This window comes from Vombatus ursinus, unplaced genomic scaffold (assembly GCF_900497805.2).
Source record: "Vombatus ursinus unplaced genomic scaffold, bare-nosed wombat genome assembly UNPS02012602.1, whole genome shotgun sequence".
NCBI classification, from domain to species: domain Eukaryota; kingdom Metazoa; phylum Chordata; class Mammalia; order Diprotodontia; family Vombatidae; genus Vombatus; species Vombatus ursinus.
Window position 1 is genome coordinate 2,636,393 of NW_020952380.1, and position 20,482 is coordinate 2,656,874.

The following is a 20,482-nucleotide window of genomic DNA, read 5'->3' on the forward strand; positions in this document are numbered from 1 at the left end:
CAGGATTTCATTCTATCACACTTTCTTCTTTGTATCTTCCAATGCTCTCTCTCCACTGCTGCCTTTTACTCAGTTTTCTTTTCACACACACACACACACACACACACACACACACACATGCCTTCCACATACTAATTCATCACTTCAAGCTACTGTCCCCCCTACCTTCTCTCCTTTACCGACAAACATTTCAGAAAGAGCAATCCATCACTCCTTTTCAACTAATCACTCCTTAACTCCTTGTAATTCTGCTTCCACTTCCATCACTCCAGGAATAATTAATGTCCTTTTAATGTCAATTATCTTCAAAGCCAAAGGCTTTTTCTTAGTTCTTATTTCTGTAGCCCCTGAAGCTCTTGACTGCGCATTCCTTCATGGTGCTTTCTCATAGTATATTTATACTATGTTAAAGCAGGAAGGAGGGGCCTAGGAGGTAAACTAGTATGAGCACTATGCCTCACTTAGTTTCCATGACACACTTTACATTCAAGGTTCTGACTTGAGTTTTCTTCTAGCTTCTATTTATGCTCTCTCCTCTGACAATATCACATTTTATAGCTTCAGTTTCATCTACAACCTTCTAAATATGTAGATATGAGATATCACTGACACATATGTCTATATATATATAATGTATATATATAATGTGTGTGTGTATGTATATGTATATATATATACACACATACATACATACAAACATATACAAATAAATACATCTCAGACAGCTAGGTGATGCAGCAGGCAGAGTCTGGAGTCAGGAAGACTCATCTTCCTGGATTCAAACCAGGCCTCAGACACTTACTATCTGTGTGACCCTGGGCAAGTCACTTGACTCTGTTTGCCTCAGTTCCTCATCTGTAAAATGAGCTAGAGAAGGAAAATGGCAAACCACTCCATTGCCAAGAAAACCCAAATGGGGTCATGAAGGGTTGGACACAATTGAAATGATTGAACAACATACATACATATAGACATACATGTATATAATAAATACATATACACATACATACACATTTCCAATTCCCTGTTGTATGTCCTGATACCTCATCCTTAACCTGTCCAAAAACAAACTGATCTTTTTCCTAGAAAATCTGCTTCTCTTCATAATTTCCCTGTTTCTGCAAATAGCACTACCATTTTCCCAATCACTCATGCTTAGAACAAACCTTTTTGTTTTTAACTTTGATGGTATTTAGCCTGGAGTAGAAGAGACTAAGAAGGAATGATAACTATCAATCCTGGCCACATGACTTACTACCTCCATGAGACCTTATAGTAAGACCTCTTGTCACTCAAGGCCTCAGTTTCCTTGTCTAGAAAATTAGAAGATTGAATTAGAGTATCTCTCAACTACCTTTCAATGTTAATTCCTGTGATCCCAAATATTTGAAGTGCTGCCACATGAAAGAGAGATTAGATTTGCTTGACAGGGCCCCAAGGGACAGAATTAAGAATGAATGGTTAGTAGATTCAGAGAAACTCAGATATGGGCTTGATGAAAAGGAAAAAAAATTCCCAAGAGTTATAACTGTTCTAAAGTGATGAGGTCCTGTGAATCCCCCATCAGTGGAAGTCTGCAAACAGAATTTGGATAGCTGCTTGATATAGAAGAAATTGCTATTCAAGTACAAGTTACTTTAGATAATGACTGAGATACCTTCCACTTGTGAGATTCTAGGACTCCACTCTACCTCATCAATCCTCAAATCTAACCAATGGTGTCCATGCAAGATCTTTTACATCTGTCCCTTTATTTCTGTTCCCACCATCACTATATTCATTATCCTTTACCTGCATTTCTACAATTGCTTCAATTGGTTTCCCTGTACCCAATCTCTTTCCATTTCAATCTATCACACATTAATCTTCCTTAAAGGACAATTCTAATCATTTTACTCCCCACTTCAAAAATCTTGAGTTTCTACCTATTTGACACCAACAAAGTATGAACTCCCTCACCTGGCTCAAAAGACCTTCCATAATCTGGATCCTCCTCCTTTGCTTTCTAGCTTTCTTTTATACTTCTTGCTGTGCGGTCAGTCATTCAGTTGTAGTCTACAGGATTTCATGGCAAAGATACTATAGTGATTTGCCATTTCCTTCTCCAGTGTATCCCCATTTTACATATGAGGAACTGAGGCAAATAGGGGTTAAATGACTTGCCCAGGGTTACACAGCTAGTAAATATCTGAGGCCAGATTTGAACTCAGATCTTCCTGACTCCAGGCCCAGAGCTCTATTCACCGCAACACCTAACTGCCTCTTCTTTTATACTATTTTCTTTTATATATTCTCTATGTCCAACTGGATTTCTCAACATTCTCTGAATTCATCCCACCTTTTCCTTTCTCTGTGCTTCTGCTCATATCATCTCATACAAGTAGAAAGCACTTGTCCCCTTCCCTTCTCACCTCCTATTCTCATCTCATTCTGTTGAAATTTTTCCCATCTTTCAAAAGCAAGCTTAAGTACAACCTATATGAAGGTAGTAAGTGAGTGGCATATAGTCCTGGACCTGGAGTGAGGAAGAACTGAGTTCAAATCCTGCTTCAAACACTTACTAGCTGTGTGTCCCTGGATAAGTCATTCAATTTCATTCAGCTTCAGTTTCCTTATCTATAAAGTGGAAATAATAATGGCCCCCACTTCATGGGGCTGTGAAAATCAAATGAGATGACACATCTAAGCCACTTTGCAAAATTTAAAGCAATATATAAAGGCTACCTATTATTATTATTATTATTATTATTATGTCCCTCAGCTAGAAGTACTAACTCCTATCTCAGATCAATAATGTAGCAAGCATTCGTTAAGCACCTACTATGTGCCAGCTTAAATTACTCCGAGCATTTGGTATGTCTATACATTTATGTTCTAATTTGCTTTATGATGATTTGTGTACATGTCCAATATCTCTTACTGAACTGAAATTTCCTTAAGATCAAGAACAATGCCTCATGCCCTCTCAATGCCTAAGACCTAAATATTTGTGCTCCATAAAAACTGAATTGAATTGACTGACCAAGAAGGGCCAATTTGGATTTCTATCAAGCCAGAAAATTGCTACTGGGATGTTGAAATTGTGTATTTCAATCTGCTAGTAGTACTGCCAAAGCACAGTGGGCACTGAAATTTACCCAAAATGACCAAAAAGCACTATTAAATAGTGACAAACCAATGTGGGTTATTAGAGCATTAACTCCCTTGAAAGTAACTCATTCCAACATATGGATCATTTTCATAATACGGACTGAAGTTAAAGGTTGACCTAAAAAAGAGAATTAATCCCCCCATGGCTGAACAGCTTGCTCAGAGATTTAGTTGAATTTTGAGTAGCCCCATATTACTCATTAAAAATATTCGGCACCCGTGTGAACATAATACTGTAGTAGGTGTTGGAATTTTAAAATAATCTTTGGGGAAGATGAGGTCTCTGCCCTTCTAAAAGACAGTCAGATATAATGCTGCTGCCAAATTCTTCATATCCTTTTTACATGCATGGAATATTTATTCAGGCATTAAGAGTGTTCAGAGTACATTAGTCACATGTCTCCAGTGAGTGTAAGTGCTTAGACAACTTGAAACATCATCATGTCTTAAAGGTATTACAGCAGCCATAAAAATTAGAGCCTTGGAATACTTTTTCATCTTTCTTTTTTTTTCCACCAAAATCTGGAGTTTATGAGTGAGTAAACTAGATATATTTGGTTACAAGTCAGACCCCCAATAGTCTCAACCTAGTAATGAGAGTAAAAGGGAGTAGCATAAATGTCATTCAACAAATACTGAGAAATGTCATGTTTCACAGGAAAATAATGACTTTAACAACATAAATGGAAATGACAACAAATTGAAACTGAACTCTGTGACCAAGTTTATCTCCAGAGAATAATTGAGAAAATGTATACCCCTCCCTTCTTCATCACCAACAAGTGTTCATAGTTAACAAGCACTTATTATGTGCCAGGCACCATGCTAAGTGCTGAGGATACAAAGAAAAAAAAGAACAAGATACTTGCTCTCAAGAAGCTTATATTCTAACAAGTGAGACAATATGCAAACAACTATGTATATATAAGATATATGTGTGTGTGTCTATATATATACATATAGCATAAGTGGGAGGTATTGTTGTTCATCCTTCATTTTCAAAGAGGACCAATGATATCATGGAATGATGTCTGGACTTATGTGTGAATTGAATTTGAGTGAGGCAGAGCTGCACAAAGTCAACAGCCTCACTCTCTCTTCCAGAGTCAATGAAGTCCAAGACAAAAGTCAAAGTGACTGGCGATGGCCCAGAATGCAATGGATGCCCGAACTCTAAGCGCTCTACAGTTCCTGCTTCAGCTACCTTCATGGCCATTAGAATAAATTATTCTCATCCTCACAGTCTGCTGGGGAAAGTCTTCACATGCTTAGGGTAGACATCCCCCTAATTCTCAGGCAGGTTTGAGGCCTGTTGGTTATTCTCAACCTGATTTAGCCTGTCTGCCAAGACAGTTTTACTGGGGTGTGGTTGCTTCACATGCTATAGCTTCTTGGAGCCCCAGGTGAGAGTTTAGTGAGAAGTCAACACCAAAGGTGGATGAGCAACCCTGAAGAGGGCTCAGCAAGTCCACACACCAGAGGTGCTAGTCCTCCCTGAACACCCCATTCACTCCAATGTGATGGGAGGCAATCTCGAAGGGAATGCACTGAGTAACAGGTGGAAGGGGACAGGAACAACTTCCTGCAGAGGCTGAGATTTGAGCTGAGTTTTCAAAGAATCCAGAGATGGCAGTGGACAGAAGTGGAGGAGAGCATTCCAAGCTTAGGGGACAGCCAGGTAAAAGTCACTGAGTTAGGAGATGGAGAATCATGCTCAAGGAATAGCAAGGACATCAGTGTTGATGGATCATAGAGTTCATGGAGGAAGAGTAAAGTCTACAAAGATAGGAAGGGCTTTAAATGCCAAACAGAAGATTTTATATTTGATCCTGAGGGTAATAGAGAGACACTGAAGTTTATTGAGTGAGGGTGGGGGGATGACAGGGTCAGGCTTATACTTGAGGAAAATCACTTTGGCAGAGGGTAAGGGATTATGGGTGTGAAAAGCTGCATAAAGCCATATAGGTACCTTGCTATAAACCCTGCTACTGGGAAGGATGGGGCTAGTGGATCACTTGAGTTCAGGAGTTCAGAGATAGAGTGAGGTAGGTCAATTAGGTGTCCTCACTAAATTTTTACCAATATGGTGAGGCCCTGAGAGTAGGGCAAAGTGGACCACCAGGCTGCCTAAAAGAGGAGAAACAGTCCAAGTTGGAAACAGAAAATGTTCGAGCTTTCATGCCAATCAATTATATGATCTAGCCTGTGAATGACAGCTGCACTTTCAGTCTGCAGGAGATAAAGAGAACTAGTCTCAAAAAAAAAGTTTCCTATACCATAAGATACGGTTAATTATATCAAACTGGTTTTTTTTTTCTTTTCTTTTTCTTTTCTCTTCTTTTTTTAAGGATTGTTATAAGAAAAGGCTTACCAAGTAGGATAGGGAAAAGTAACATTCAGAAATAAATGTGATGGTAAAAACAAAAAAGCTGTCAATTTTTAATCTAAACAAAGAATAAAAGATTCAGTAGGGTAAAAATGTCTCCCACTAAATTTTGATATTTTTAAAAGAAAAACACTAATATCCATTAAAAATCATTTTGAATAGCTCATAATGGCATAAATGAACCCAGTCTCTCCAAGGCCATGCCAACAAAGCACAAATCAGATTTGGCAGGTTCCTCCAAGGTGAAAAGACTTGAAGTGCCAGCCTGACAACAGATTGTCTCTTGGCTGCATACCAAGCCAGGAGGTCATCAACAAAAGCTTGGCTATTGAGTGATTTTTTTCCCCTTCAGTCTTGACAAAAAACAAAGACTATCTATTAAGCCATTGGAGCTTATATTCTGCATTAGGAGAGGGAGTTGCTGAACCAATTAAATCATGAGCTATCAAAGTACTAAAGATAATAATAGAGACTGGAATTGCTCTGTTCTAATCAATCCAACTAATAAAACAATTATTTATTGAGTGTTGAGTATCTATAGCCTGCAAGTCACAGAATATTGGTGTGTGGTGGCTATCACACTCAGGTACCACAGAATCTCTTACTCATTTGCATCTAACTTTTCTAGTTAAAAAAAGCCTCTTTTTGAGATGCAGAAGTGGCAAACCTGTGGCTAGACCGGAATGCTGCAGAAAGGATAAATATAGGGATTGAATAGGAAAGCAAGATGCAGATGCAATGAGGTAGAGAATTATACGCACCTACTGCATGATATACTGTACAATGTGATGCAGGAAACATCCCAATTTAACAATTTGATAAGGCATTAATGTTACTTAAGGTTAAATAATGTTTAAATAGAAAAAATAATTGTTCCATTTCTCAATATAGGGTTGGGGTGGGGGAGGCGGGGGGGGGGGGGAGTAAAGAAGATTCCATTACTTGGGTTTTTGTTTTTGTTTTTCTTTGTAAAACGAAAGGGACTGGCCAATGTTCCCATTTCTTATAATAATATTCAGCATGTTCTGTTGATGTGACCCCCACAAGGATCTCAAAGCAAGTGAAGTCTGCTTGCCAATTGAAAACCTTTTGATTGGCTGATGATCTGAAACTAAGGACGCATTCAAAGGCATTAACCTACCAAGGAATTTTCTTTTGTGCTTGTCTGAGTTCAAGTGAGTGATAAGCCTCTGGGTCAGGAGAAAGCCCTCAGGTTTAATAAGTGACCCATGGGCACATGGCTCTACTGTTGTTTCTGTCTCTGTTGTGTCTATTCTTTTCTGTTCTTAGATGAAGGCTGTGATTTTATGAGATTTAAAAGATCAGGAGAGAGAGCCACCAAAGTTTTAGGAGCCAGAATGCAAGCCCAAGTTAATAGTCCGCCAGCATACCCCCAAGGAATGGCCATGACCTCACCAAGCAGTCAAGATAGGAGACAAGAGGAAGGGATTCACATATTGGCTATAACAACAATTGGAAGTGAACTAGTGGGACAAGAGCTTTGTAGAAACTACTTTAAGCTGAAGTTCCTTTTCCACAGGAATCAAGGTAGTATGTTGGGGAAAATAATTTGTAACTTTTGTTCTTGCTCTTTCTTCTTGTTAAATATCCTTTTTATTAGCTTTTACAAAAAGCTAATTGGTATTAGTTGATTAAATGATAATGAGGTTCTAATCACTGAGTCAATCAATGATATAAAGGAGATACCAACTATAACCAGTGATTGATATTTGGGAGCACACACTATAAAGGGGGCTCAAGCCAATAGCATTACAGAAAGACATGAACCCCAATCCTTCAGGGGTACCCTTTGAACCCTAAGGGGAAGACAGCCTTGTTCTGGAAAACCTGACTCATCCGTATGAATGTGAATTGGGATGAGGATCCTCATGGCTTTAGAGGAGCTATATTTTACAGAAAACAATTTCCACATTCTATCCTCACATCTGTAAAAATAAGGAGGTTAGACTTGATGACCTCTAATATTCCTTCAACTCTTAATCTATCAACCTGTGATCCATTGCAGAACAAGCTCTAGGTATTCCACAGATACTCAAGCAGATACAGTATATTTTCATCAAAAAACATAACTACCACACCAAAACTAACCACATTTTCATCAGGAATACTATAGAATTTTCATCAGAAATTCATCAAATTTCATCAGGAATACTGTCAGGAATACACACAGAGACCTATGAGCACACATCTGCCCTGCAAGAGTTTAGGTTTCATAGAAGTAATTAAAACTAAAGCTCAAAGCACTATAGCCATGGGTCTTCATATGTCAGCTGGTTTAGGTTATGATGTTATTGTACCATCCTATATAAAACTGCTCTACTGTCATTAATTTACATAGGTTTGAGCAATTTTTATAAGCTTCTCTGCAGCTAGATTTCACTACTAGTACTTTAGTATTTCACAGCTCAAGCAAGTACTGGATTTTGGATTTGACACCAGGTCTCCCTCTTTCCACAGTATTTACACCATGATGCATGGTTTCCTCCAAAGTCTTGAAGAAAAATGAAGACAAGGTTAAGTGGAAGGGCACTCTGTCACTTGTGTGGACACTAAATTCACTTAATAAATAGATCAATCCTTTAAAAAAATAATTCCATGACTCAATAGTCTTATCTAAGGAGGGCACCCCCTCCAAAAGTGCAGACTACCACCCATCCACACTTTCTCATCCTATGAGATTTCTCTTTATGTCTTCTCATAATTCCATTAAAGGCCTTCTTTTAAGTCCTTTTGACAGGTACAAGAGTAGCACCCAGGCTATCCATCTCTTCTCTCTTACTCAGTGACCAGTCCTTTTCCTCTACTGATTATATCCCTTAGATAATAATAGATAATATCCCTTAGGTCACTTCTTTTGTGCAAGCCATCGTGATTGGCAATTTGCTGCAGTTAGATATGTCTGCCATGTTTATCTCCATTGCCCTTTGAATCACCAATTTTGGAGTTGAGAGGGTAATTGCTGTATTCTGTGATCTGTAGCCATATAATAGCTCTGGAATGTGAGTGTTAAAAAAAAATGGGGTTATGTCAGGAAGCAGGCTTAAGATTGTTAGAAGTACTGAGCAATTCTACATCTATGTGATATATATTTAGATAGAGAGATAGATATAGATATATATAGATATAGTAATGGATTAGCTTAATGAGCCATTTATATAATTACTGGAAAATAGGCATTTTTCTCCATTTGGTTTTCCCTGTATAGACAGTAAGGTCAATTCATCAACAAACATTTATTAAGCCTTTACTATGCGCGCCATACATTTTGCTAAGCACTTGGCATATATAGAATGGCATAAAGAGTGCCTGCCCACAAGGAGTTCACATTCTAATGTGGGGGACAAATATTTAATCCATATACAGAGTAAATGGAAAGTAATCTCAGCGGAGAAAGTACTAGCAATGGAGGAAGGAGAAGAACATGACAGGTTTCCTGCAGAAGGTGACATTTGAGCTGAATCTTGAAGGATGTCAGAGAAATCAAGATGTGAAGGAGAGCATTACAGACATGGGCAACAGCCAGTAAAAGGCAAGGAAATGAAAGATGGGATGGGGGAGGAACAGCAAATATGATCATGAGGCTGGATTACAGAGTGTGTGGAGGGGAGTAAATAATAAGACTGGAAAGGTAGAAAGAGCCCAGGGAAAAAGGCGCTTTAAATGAGATTTTATAGTTGATTCTTCAGGTAACAAGGTACCATTGTAGTTTATTGAGGATTGGGGTCGGGGTAACATGGGCAGACTTATTATACTTTATGAAAATCCTTTTGGCAGCTGAGTGTGGAGTGGGGTAAGGAGTGACTTGAGGCAGGGAGACAAGTTAGAAAGCAATTGAAAAAGTCCAGGAGTGAGATGATAAAGGCCTGACCTACAATAGTCGCTACATATTACTGTTGAGCATAACACCGTACTCCTGGTCACCCAGGCAAGCAAAGTAGGTATCATTGGAGAGTCAGTTGTTAAACATTTACCAAGGCGTCATTGGTTAAATGACTTGCCCAAGGGTGTGCAGATTTTAAGTGTCCAAACCAAGATTCAGACAGAGGCCCTGTTACTCCAAAATACAATGCTCTCTCCACCATATCACTGGAGCCAAAGCTCTTATATACACAAAATTTGCCATGATGGAAGCAAATTTAAAGGAAAAAACAATAGTAAACGCCCGAGAGGTGAGCCCAGGGCCAAGAAACACATTCCTATAACTTCTATTTTATTTCTACCTCTGGGACCATAACTCTTGGCAAAGTGTCTCAAGAGAACAAATCCTTTTTTGTTACCCAAGTTACACATTAGCACTTAACTACTTACTTGCCCTAGGGAAGGTTTGAAAGAAGTCAGCCCTTTTATCTAATCTAAGAATTGATTTGCTGGAAGGAGTTGAAAAGGAGTCAGGATGGGAAAATTAGACAACCCATTGCAGTAATAACCATGTTGAAACTTCCTGGTATAGTAGTTTTCTCATTTGAAGTGCTCTTCTAGAAACTTCAAATTCAAAACATATTCAGAAAACAAATATAATTTTATAATGTATTATTTTGTGAGTATGTATGCCACTTTAATTACTACTATAGCTATGTTGGTATCTTACTCCCCTAATACACTTTAAGCTATTTGAGAGCATTAATTGTGAAATGTAAATTTTGTGTCTCCTAGAGAGCCTAGCACAAGGCTCTTCACAAACAGGTGGTTACTAAGTTTTTGTTGTACGGTTTTATTTGCATCTGTAACTTTTCTGCATCGATTCAGTAGTTTCCTACTCACAGAATCAGAGTTAGAAGAGACTCCCAATGGCCAGAAGAGTCCAACCCAACCCTGAAAAAGAATCCGAGTTACAATATACCCAGTAAGTATATCATTCAGACTGCTTCAAGACTTTCACTGAGGGAGAACTACCTCTCAAAGCAGCCCATTCTACTTGAGAAGAGCTCTAATTATTAAGATTTTTAAGATTAAGATGATTAAGACTTTTCCCCCTATAACCAAGACTGAATTTGCCTCTTTAAAAAAATTTTGTGTTCATCTTTTTTCTAAAATATGTTTTTGTATGGCTCCATTTATGAATAACTTCATTTCTTGTCCCTTACATAACAACTTGATTTCTATTTTTAAAAATTTTAGTATATATATGTTGGTATTCTCTAGTTTAAATCTTTAGTTCTTCTGTAAGGATTTCCAAATAAATGGAATTATTTGTTATGCATAAAATCATTTACATTTTTTAAATTCAGAGTTTATTGAAAGAAAAGAGATCCTTTCATCAAAAAATGAATGGTATCATGGTAGAGTTGGGGGAGGTGGAAGCCCTGGATTTGGAGTAAAAGAGTGACTTTAAGTCACTTAAATTCTCTGAGCCTCAGTTTCTTCATTTGTAAAATGGGAAGGTTGGACTACATGACCTCCTCTAAGACCTCTTCCAGGTCAAAAACTATGATTCTGCTGTGATACTTCACCGTGATATGAAGGTAGCCCCGGGATCTCAAAGGTTATACCAGTATAGCACGATGCTTCCAGGGCCTACTACCAAGCTAGAAAGGAATTTTGAGTGAGAACATGATGAAAGACTGTATATGTGCTGTCTGAGAAACAACCTAGCTAAATTAAGAGAGGTTCATTATCAGGCCGGCCTCAAGGTAATGAATTTTTCAGCTATAGAAACTATTATGACTACTATTATGATTATGATTATGATAGACTAGGCCTCCCTTTTTTGATTAGACCGCAAGTGCAGCTCCAACTCATGGGCTCAATCCCAAACCTGAATGGTATGGAAGCATTAACTTGCTCCATTTTTCCAATCTAGGCTGGTTCACCCCTCCTTAGTCACCCTGGTGGTCCTCCTTTCCCAGGGGCTCACCATAGTGGGTCCAGGCTTAGTGCAGACACTTGATCAGCTTTAAGCCCTGCTGTAGCTCAGAACTTGTGAGCTCAAGTAACCCACCAGCCTCGGCCTCCTCCAATAGCAGAGTACAATCATACATCACCATCCTGAGTCACTGCAATAACTCTCAAAGATCATTTACTAAGTCATAGGAGCGCTAATACAGCAAAATCACAAATCCTTGATTATTAACGTTATATTGAAAGAAAACAAACATGTAAAAATAAAAATGGGCCCATTTTTATGGAACACCTTCTACTCCATCTCTGCTATTCAACATAAATTGTGGCAACTGAATGTGAAGGATAAGGAACATGAAGGAGACAAGATGACTTTGATTTTTCAAGCATAGGTGACCAAGAGAATGGCGATACTATTCACCAAAATAGCAACTTAAAGAGAAAGAACAGATTTGGGAGGAATTCATAACCCGAGAAGATTAAGTCTCTCATTAAGAAAGTAGGCTCCCCTCCACAGGTCCAGGACCTGTACAATTACTGCATATTATCAGCAAAACCATTCTTTGAGGGCTTACTATAGGTATTATAAAAAACAAAAAAGAATAAGATTAAATCCCTGCCTTCATGGAGTTTATAGTCTAATTTTACAACTGACAGGAACATGTAAAAAATAATTATAGCATAGGGAGTAGCTAGGTAGCAGAGTGGATAGAGCTTTGGTCTTGGAGTCAGGAAGACCCGAGTTCCAACCCGGCCTCAGACACTTGACACTTCTTAACTGTGTGACCCTGGGCAAGTCACTTAACCCCATTGCCTAGCCCCCCCAAAAAATAATTACAGCGCAAGAAGTGATAAATAACTGAACAAATGAGCAGCATCATGGTATAAGAGACAGAGTCAAACTTGGAGTCAGCAATCAGTCAACTAGCATTTATGATGTGTCTATTATGTATCAAGCACTGTGCGAAATGATGGAGATACAAACAAAGGCAAAAGATAGTTCCCTCTCAGGGATCTTATAGTCCAATGGGGGTAACAGACAACTAGTATTTATTAAACACCTGCTATGTACCAGGCACTATGCTAAACACTAAAGATGCAAAGAAAAACAGGTCTGTTCTCAAGGAACTCACAGTCTTAGGAGAGAGACAACATGTAAACAACTATGTACAAACAAGATATAGAGAGGATAAATTGGAGATAATCAACAGAGGAAAGACATTAAGGTTAAGGAAGGCCTAGGTTTAGGTCCCACTTCTGTTAAACTGTGTAACACAGCATAGTTGCTAATTTGCAGTGATAAAGAAAATTTCCTCACCAGGGAATTCACTTATGCCAGTATAGATGCCAAGTGCCAAATCACAGATCCACCCATCTAACCCACCCCATCCTCCAAAAAAAGATTGAGGCAGACTATGATTGCTCAAGGAGATCAGAGGCAGGGGACAAAACACCCATGATAAAGAAAGAATTTATTGGAGAAGCAGAATTTGAGTTGAGCCTTGAAGTAAATAGGATTTTGATAGGCAAAGAGGTGGAAGAAGGATATTCTAAGTAGCTCAAAGTTATAAAAACATAAGTCATGTTCATGGTACAGTGTGGTGCAGTGGAACGTTCATATAAAAGCACCATAGAATATGAGAATGGGAAAGTAAATTAGGGGCAGCATATAAAGAGCCTTAAAAACCAGGCTAAGTTGAGTAGTCAATGAAGATTTTTAAGCAAGTAAGTTGAAAACATGGCAAGAGCAATATTTTTGGAATATTAATCTGTTTTTAGTACACACAGTGGCTTAAAGAATGAAAAAACTAGAGACAGGAAGACTAGTTAGGAGGCTACTTTTATAGCACAGATGAGAGATCTAAAACAAGGTAGTAATAGCTGTTGGGGAAAGGAAGAAAAAAGGATTGATGCAAGAAATACCACAAAGAAGAATCAGAAGGACTTGATAATTGACTGAATGGGGTAGGGCAAGAAGATAAAAACCGAAGATAACTGAGAATGTTCATGATTGAATAACTAGGGAAAATGGTGACAAGACAAATCTGACCTACATCAAAACATTACACCATCCAGACCCAGTCCAACGTCTAACTAGGAAACATTTGGAGGAAGGAAAGGAAGATAAGACTCATTATGGATAACTCCCAATACATTACAATTTGCTCTTGGAGTTCTCCAGGGCTTCTCAATTTAATTTAGATCCTAGGGAATAATCTGTAAGAATGCTTAAGGAAGCTGAGAAGATCTACATTTTACTTCACTAGGTAATTCTCTGAACATCCCTACTCATATTAGGTGGGAACTTGTCAAAGATAGGTTTGACAGTAGTTTTCAACAGCTGCCACATATTGTTTTAACAGTTCTCTAAAAATAATAATAATCAACAATTCCACTCACAGAAGACATAGTTTCAAAAACTACCAAAAAATATTACAGGATTAAAATATCATGAAAAGTCTAACTGCTTACAGAGAAACTAAATGGATAAATATCAGTCACTATTCTGAGAATCTTAGGATTCCACAAGGCATACACCACCTAGGATGAAGTGGTAGGCAAAAACTTTTGACATCAGATTCATGAATTTATTTATTCAATAAATATTTATTGAATGGCTATTTTGTACAAGGTGCTGGACTAAGTGCTCTTCTTTCTATAGGGTTGGGAAAAATTGGCACAAGATTTTTTTTAATTAAAATTGTCAGATCTTAGAGTTGAAAGGGGCCTCTAGGGTCAATTAGCCTAATTCATACCTGAAACAGGACTCCCCTCTAAAATTTACCCAGCCTCCTCTTGAAGATCTCCATGGAGGAGGAACCAAATACTGATAACATATTAATTGAAGCTTTTCTAGCATTTCAAGGTTTACAGATAAATTTCCTCACAACATCCCTGTGAGGTAGGCAATGAAAGTCTTCTCATTCCCATTTTATAGATGAGGGAACTGAGTATCAAAAGGCTGCCTAGCCCACAGTCACATACCTAATAAATAAATACTTTGTTAGGTTCGTTCCAACGCTCCACCACTTCAAGAAAAATGCCAACAGCTCAATGGGAGTGACATCTGAGATATGTGAGCTTTAATAACCGAATCCACCCAAGGTTAGGATTATTGAAACCTTCTATTTAAAGTTAGACTTTATGGAACTATAATTGATAGTGTTCTGAGTCTGATTCCAGGTATGATCATCAAGAAATGCTATTAAACTAATAATCCATAATGCCAGTAATCCTATGGGGTTGATGTCTATGAACTGCTGGTGGAGTTCTCATGGGGAATGCTGGGGAAATGACTCTTGCCATAAACTGAGGTGGGATTTGACCCATTTGATCTATTGGTTTCTCGAAAGAAAAGGAAGAAGGAAATGTAGGGTAGTCTGGCATGATCTTGATCACTTCTTCCATTTCTAGATGTTGTCAAGACTATTAAATTAGCAGATGAGGGAAATGTTGTGGACATAGCTGACCTAGATTTTAGCAAATCTTTAGATAAAGTATCTCATACTGTTCTTATGAAGAATGTGTAGATATGTGGACTAGAAAATAATACAATCAAATTAATTCAGAACTGTATGGATGACTGGACTTAAGAGTAGTTGTGAATAGTTTAGTGTTAACACGGCAGGAAATTTCCAGGGAAAGAGCCCCAAGGATCCATACTTGGCCCTATGCTATTTAACATTTTTATCAATACTTGGGATAGATACATACATGGTATGTTCATAAAATTTGCAGGTAAGATAAAGCTGAGAGGATAGGTAAGGAACTAGTTGAAAGAGTCAGGATCCAAAAGGCTCTTTACAAGCTAGAGTACTGCTCTGAATCCAATAAGATGAAATTTAATAGAGATAAATTCAGTCTTGCACTTGGGTCCAAAAAATTAACTCCATAAACATAAGATGGAGAAGCATGGAAAAACAACAGTTGTTCTAAGAAGAATCTGAAGTTTGAGGGGAGCGCAAGCTGAATGTGATTGCTGTGTGATGTGGCAGCCAAAAAAGGCGAGGCAATCTTGGGCTATGTTAGGAGAGGCATAACATCCAGGAGCAGGGAGTTGATTAGCCCACTATATTCTGCCCTTGTCAGACCTTATATGTAGTACTGCAATCAGTTCTGGACACCAGAGTTTACAAAGAACATTGATAAACTAAAGTGTCCAGAGAAAGGCAATCAGGATGGTGAAGGGTTTTGAGTTTATGACATATGAGGATCAAATGAAGAAACTTAGCATGTTTAGCCTGGAGAAACAAAAATACATGGGTGGGGAATGGGATAACTATGTTTATATATTGGAAAAGTTGTCATTTAAAGGAGGTATTAGATTTGTTCTTTTTTGTCCCAGAGGGCAGAACCCCAGGAGCAAAGGGAAGAAGTGGCAAAGAAGCCAATTTAAGCTTAATGTTAGGAAAATATTCCTAAAAATTAAATCTGCTCAAAAATAGAATTGCTGGCCTCCAGAGGTAGCGGATTCTCACAACTTAGAGGTCTTTATGGGGAGACTGAATGACCTCTTTGGGGGTATGGTTCAGTGGGGATTCCTTTGTGTACGGATTGGATTGGTCATACCTGAAGTTTCTTCCAACTCTCAAATTCTATAATTCCATGTTCACTAACCAGGAATCAAAGTCAAGCTCACTGGCCTGTAGATGACAAAATCTATTCCTTTTTTTCCAAATCAGAACATTTGCCCTTCTAAGTACTAGAGCATCTCTCTTGTTCACAATTTTTCAAAGATCATGGACAGTAGCTTAACAGCCATATCTTTCAGTATCTTTGAAAGCTGTTTTCCCAGGCCTGGGGACAAACACATTTAGGGTAAGTGGGGCCTCTGTTACTATCTCCTCACTTATCTTGGGTTTCAACATCTTGTTAACCATTTTCTTCCAATCCTTCCAAGTTAAAAAAAAAATTTGCTCTTCTTGGTAGAGAAATACGTCAAGGATTAATAATTTTGTTAGTTTGTTTATTCCCTTCTTTAACTTAGATCATAGCCCCTTTATCACTAAGCAGATAGCATCTTTAGGGTTGCTGTGCTCAAAAACTTCATCACAATATGTGCAAGCTGGTGATGAGCCTTCCTAAACTTAGCTAAGCTGTCCAAGGATAGCAAACACTCCATCTGTCACCAGACCCAGACTAGAACCTTCTTATCATTAGGAGTTACCAGAAATGAATTCTGTTTTCAAGAACCCAGGCCACACATGATGATTGGGTACCAGAATAGATCTTGAATAGATATGACCACTCATTCTAGCTTGTCAAGGACATGTTGGAAAAGAAACCAGAACCAAAATAAATGGAACATTTTTATCTTCTCTCTGATATCAATCATCATCATCCCATCCCCTAGCAGCGGTCCTAGCCCTTCCTTGATTTTGCTATTGCCTCCAATGTAGCTTTTTTTAAAGTACTTTTAGTAATCTTTTCATTTATTTTTTATTTTTAATTTATGGAATAAAATAAGCATTTCTATAATATAGTATAATAAAAAGATGATTGCACAGGAACCTGCAAATCTATTTTGTACAACTTGCTATTCTTTTTAAATATATAATAAAGTTATCAGATAATTTTCTTTTTTTTCCTTTTTTTCTTCATCATCAACCTTGGCTCACTCTGAGCTTTAGCACCACTGATACTATTCTCTTGAAGGACCATACTACTTTGTAGTAATTTATGTTTGTGTTGCCAGAATTTCATTTCTGAAGGTATCCCATCCATTCTGAGTCAACTTCCCCTCTAGAATTTTAGGCTCTTGTATTCTACCTATATTTCTCTGAATTCTGAAAACATCTCATCCAAATTCTAGGGTAAGCATCACACTATGCCTGATTTTCTTCTCATTGATCAAGACCTCAAAAATAGAGTACATTTTGTTCCAAAGTTCCCATTAATTATATCTTGGCAACCCATTCCTCCTTAATAGAATCAGGTCCAGAAGAGTTGAGACAGAGTGGTGTTGGGGAAAGGAAACTGGCTTTGGAGTCAATCCAGGCTCTCTCACTTACTGGCTGTGTGTCCTTGAACAAAATTACTTAACTTCTCTGGGCTTGCTTGTCTTTTTATAGCATCAGAGTGTTGGATTAAATGGTCTCTGAGGTTTCTTCTAGCTCTAAATCTATGATCCTAGGCCTTGGTCAAATCCTCTATCTTATGAAGGATGAAATTACTACCAAGGTCAATTAAGAATATGTTCAGCTCCTCTAGAAAATGACGTGTAGATGATTTTCTGCCTTTGGCATTCTGTGAGCCTACATCCAAATAATTGAAATTCCCCATCATTACTATATTTTGACTCCATTTCAGAGTTTATGATCTGTTACTTAACTCATAACTCATTTTTCCCCTCTGGCCAGGTCAGTAACATACTCCCAATGCCCAATGCAATATCATTTGTTAATTGATGTCTAATCCTTATGCAAATGCTATCTTCCATGATTTCTCTGCCCTTTCCCCTAAATTATGAACTTCTTCACATGAATAGATCTTGAAATACAGTGCTCCTCAGAACTAGGAGAACAATTTATACAACAACATCATAGTAAAGACAAACCACTTTAAAAGAATTAAGAACTCTAATCAATGTAATGACCAACCAAGATTCTAGAGGACCAATGATAAAGTATGCTGCTAACCTCTTGACAAAGAGATGATAGAGTCAAGAAAGATAATGGACATACATTTTTGAACATAAGTAATGTGGGCATTTGTTTTACTTGACTCTGCATGTTTATTACAAGGGTTTTCTTTTCAGGAAAAGAAAAGAAATATTCACTGAAAAATTAAATTAAATTAAAATTTAAAAATATAATTCTACTTTACCATCTGCTTTATTTAATTTTTTCCTTTTAAATAACTTGTATCCTTCTATAGTCAAATTTCATGAGAGACATCTCACTGTCTCAGTGATGCCTAAAATTAACTAATCTTGATAAGACAGACAACCAATTCTAAATGATAAACATAGAATGATAGTCTAAGAACAGCTAAGAAGACTGTTGGGTTCCTAGTTTTGTCTAGTCTGATTAATTCTATTAGAATATGATGCATGGGGCAGCCAAGGTCATGAATTCAACACCCCCTCAGACTAAAATACATGGGAAAAACAAATCCGTAGTCATACATTATGTGTAAAATACATGACTAATGTCAAAGCAAGGGAGATTATCAAGGCTTTGACTTTCTTAGAGGTGACTTGATATATCACCAGTAACATTTCTCTATCCTAGATTTATCTTTCAGTTTGTCCTTCAGCAATTGAGTAACTCTCCAACACTAAGCTTCTTCCTCACATACTCAGTTAAATTTTGAGTTCCTTAAATCAACATACATATGTGATAGGGGCAATGTGACATAATAGTGATAATGAATAGAATGCTGGGAGTCAGGAATGCTAAGTCAGGAAGACTTAGGCTCAATCCCACCATACCTAGCATATAGTAAGCTCGTTGATTAATTGTGTGACTCTGGGCAAGTTATTTAACCTCTATATCCTTTAAATAAAACAACTTCCTAAGATTTGCCTATTAAATCATATTTAGGCTGCATTTTGCATTGGTAAAAGGATTTCCCCACAGTGATAAAATCACAGATTGTTCACATATTCACCATGTCATGTTAGGTTGATGTAGTCTCCATCCTTTATAAATCAACTAGGTATAGCTATCCCCAGGCGTGATTCTTAACCATTGCTAACCATATTGAGTTATTTTAAAACAAGAAACCTATCTAAGAATTTTGAAAACCTGAAAAATAGATACTCCATTCCTACACAAAAGTCCTTATCAGGTCAAAGACTCTTCATTCCTCACATTAATACCTGATAAGCATTAATTTTCATTGAAAAAAGAAGTTGGCAAATTATTATAAATCATTTTGCACAATGATGGGAAACAAGTGTATACTTGTTACACAGGAATAGCAAGTCAATGCGAATAATGGGTGTATAGATGGCAAATGCAAATATTAGAGGTGAGGAGAAGTATTGCAGAAAAGTGTTGGCATGTATCAAGAAAGAAATCAAAGACATTTTAAATAATGTGTCAATCTCTGACTAACCAAAGGTGGAAGTGCTCAGATAAGGGTAACATGAAGCAAGACAGAGCTTTCCTCCATTGGAAACCTATTTCTTATTTTCTCCTGGTCATTAAGTTGTTTCCTTTTCTTCAGGGTCAATCTCAGACATAAATTCATCTACATAGTATAAGGGGAGAAATATACTTTAAAACAATTCCCCTATTTTAAATCCACCATTACCTTTGCAAAGATGAAAGTATTAGTGATGATCTTAGAAATATAATAAAAGCGAACTGAAATGAGAAAAGGGGTGAAGGAAGAGATTAAAAAACAAAAACATCCCTTATTTAACTATCTTACCAAAGGATGAGCCAGCCCTTCTCAGTGTAGTAAACTTCAATCAATCAATCAATAAACATTTGTTAAGCTCCTACTACGAGCCAGGCACTGGAGATACAAATTTTAAAAAAAAGAAAAAAAAGACAGTCCCTGTCCTCAAAGAACTTACAGTCTAATGAGGGAGAGGGATAACACACAAAAGAAAGCTAAAAAGGAGTCAGGGAGAAGATACCCAATGTGGGAATATGACAAAATCAGTCAGAGAAGTCCCAAAATAAGGCAGCCAAGTGAGAAATGAAGAGATGTCTGAGGTAAACTCTGTCCTTAAATGTCCTTCACCATTACACATCAGAAACTTCTCTGAAAGAGAAAGTTCTCTGAAAGAAGTTGGAGAGCTGGCTGGAGGAACTAAGAGGATAAGTGATTTGCCAATGGTCATATAACTAGTCTAAGTCAGAAGTAGGATTTCCGTCTGGTTTTCTATCTACTAACCCACACTATCACTATGACAACTGACATTGATATAGCTTTTTAAGGTTTGCCAAGTGCTTTACATATACTAATTTACTTGAACCTCACAATGATCATGTTATGAAGGTACTACAGGTATTAGTGTACCCATTTTTCAAATGGGAAAATGGAGGACCAGAGAGGTTGAGTGAGTTGCCTATTGTCACACAGCTAGTAAGGCAAGATTTAAACCCTAGTCTCTGTTGCTTCCAAGTACAA

General features: G+C 37.6%; 1 protein-coding gene across 1 annotated transcript in view; it reads right to left on the reverse strand.

Moving 5' to 3' along the window:
- The window catches only part of PPP1R14C (protein phosphatase 1 regulatory inhibitor subunit 14C), a 111,101-nt gene that overhangs the window by 23,160 nt on the left and 67,459 nt on the right, over window positions 1-20,482 (reverse strand). The window lies entirely within an intron of this gene.